Here is a 2,438-nt window from a genome sequence, read left to right as displayed (position 1 = left end):
TGGTCTAAACAAAGTATTATACAATTTAAGCATAACCTCCCTGCTCTTATATTCTATGCCTTGGCTAATAAAGGCAAGCATTCCGTATGCCTTCTGAACCACCTTATCCACCTGGCTTGCTACTTTCAGGGATCTGTGGACAAGCACTCCAAGGTTCCTTTGTTCATCTACACTATTAAGTGGCCTACCGCTTAATATGTATATCCTTTCCTTATTAGCCCTCCCAAAGTGCATCACCTCACACTTCTCTGAATTAAATTCCATTTGCCACTGCTCTACCCACCTGATCAGTAGATTGATATCCTCCTGCAGCCCATGACTTTCCTCTTCATTATCAACCACACAGCTAATTTTAGTGTTGTCTTGCCTTTATTGGTCGAGACATAGAATATAAGAGCAGGGAGGTTATGCTTAAATTGTATAATACTTTGGTTAGGCCACAGCTGGAGTTTTGCGTGCGGTTCTGGTCGCCGTATTATAGGAAGGACGTGATTGCACTAGAGGGTGCAGGGAAGATTTATTAGGATGCTGCCTGGAATGGACATGGCTGAAAAGAGGGCCAGGTTTGGCAGCTCATTATTTCTGGTTGCAGGAGGTGGGTGGGGTGGCTTGACCCATCCACCTCCACGGAGGTGTGTGGGGGACCTGACCCATCCACCTCCATGGCACGAACCTGGTATTGCAGTACTTCCAGGAACGGTGCAGTGGCTCTAGGCCTTTTGGCTAAGAGCATTGGCGCAGAGTGATCCTTGGCGTGTGCAAGGTGACCTCTGGCATTTGTGATTTGACAAAGAATTGGAACGATTGGCTACGAATTTCAAAAAAAAAAAAAAAAATGTATCGCTTCTCGGCCTTTTGGCTAAGATCATGCGTAACTGACCTGACCAGCCACCATGACCTCCGGGTGGTTCTCCCTGGATCAGGAAGGTATATGCTTGCTTTTTTTGGAAACAGGAGGTGGGTGGGGTGGCTTGACCCATCCACCTCCACGGAGGTGTGTGGGGGACCTGACCCATCCACCTCCATGGCATGAACCTGGTATTGCAGTACTTCCAGGAACGGTGCAGTGGCTCTAGGCCTTTTGGCTAAGAGCATTGGCGCAGAGTGATCCTTGGCGTGTGCAAGGTGACCTCTGGCGTTTGTGATTTGACAAAGAATTGGAACGATTGGCTACGAAAAAAAAAAAAAAAAAATTATTTCTGGTTGCAGGATTTTTAGACAAGACAGAGAGGGGGGTAAAAATGGGAGGGGGCATCACGGTATTCATTAAAGAAACTATTATAGCTGTGAGGAGGGATGATATGTTACAGGGATCATCAAATGAGGCCATATGGGTTGAATTAGAAAATAAAAAAGGGGTGATCACACTGCTGGGCATGTATTATAGACCCCCAAACAGTGGGAGCGAAATAGAAGAGCAAATATGTCGGCAAATTTCTGTGAACTACAAAAACCATAGGCTGTAATAGTAGGGGATTTTAACTATGCTAATATTGATTGGGACAACTATAGTGTGAAGGATATAGAGGGTGCAAAATTCTAAAAGTGCATTCAAGAGAATTTTTTAAATCAGTATGTAACAAGCCCAACATGAGAGGGGTGTGGATTTGGATTTAGTTTTGGGGAATGAAGCTGGGCAGGTGGAAGGGGTATCAGTGGGAGAGCACGTGGGTGCCAGTAACCATAATTCAGTCAGATTCAAGGTAGTTATGGATAAGGACAAGGATAGACCAGGAATAAAAGTCCTAAATTGGGGAAAAGCTAACTTTGCTAAGTTGAGGAGTGATTTGGTCACAGTGGACTGGAAACACCAATTGTAGGTAATTCAGTGTCAGAGCATTCAAGGAGGAGAGCCGGAAGGCCCAGGCCAAAGATGTGCCCTCAAAGAAAAAGGGTGGGAATAACAATTCTAGAGCCCCCTGGACGTCTAGGGACCTACAGGGGGGGGGGGGGGAAATAAAGAAAAAAGGGAAGCTTATGTCATATACCAATGGCTAAATACTGTAGAATCTTTGGAGGAATATGGAAAGTTCAGAGGTAAAATTTAAAAGGATAATAGGAATGCTAAGAGAGAGCATGAAAAATTCTTGGCAATAAAGTTAAGGAAAATCCAAAGATGTTCTAACAATATATTAAGAACAAGAGGTTAACTAAAGAAAGGCTAGGGCCGATAAGAGACCATGGGCTAGATTTTACACTTTTGTGCAGATCGCCTAAAAATGGGCAGTATTTCCGGCGCGGGTGGTAAAAATGGGTTTCAGATCGCCGGCTTGTCGCCCATTTTCAAAGCCCCTAGTCTCCATTTTAAAAATTGGGCGTTACCACAAGTGATGTGAAATGGGCGTTAGCGTTAAATCTCTCTGACCTTCTGCCATAAAGTGTCGCCATCCTTAGCAATGACATGGCAACGCTTATTTCCCGCGATTCAGGAGGTAAGG

At 44.7% G+C, this 2,438-nt stretch overlaps 1 pseudogene; it reads left to right on the top strand.

Moving 5' to 3' along the window:
* The first annotated feature begins 839 nt into the window (after positions 1–839).
* On the top strand, positions 840–1,072 carry LOC139275367 (U2 spliceosomal RNA; annotated as a pseudogene).
* The last annotated feature ends 1,366 nt before the right edge of the window (positions 1,073–2,438 follow it).

The sequence above is a fragment of the Pristiophorus japonicus genome, chromosome 10, assembly GCF_044704955.1.
Source record: "Pristiophorus japonicus isolate sPriJap1 chromosome 10, sPriJap1.hap1, whole genome shotgun sequence".
Classification (NCBI taxonomy): Eukaryota; Metazoa; Chordata; class Chondrichthyes; family Pristiophoridae; genus Pristiophorus; species Pristiophorus japonicus.
This window is presented reverse-complemented; position numbering and strand designations above follow the sequence as displayed.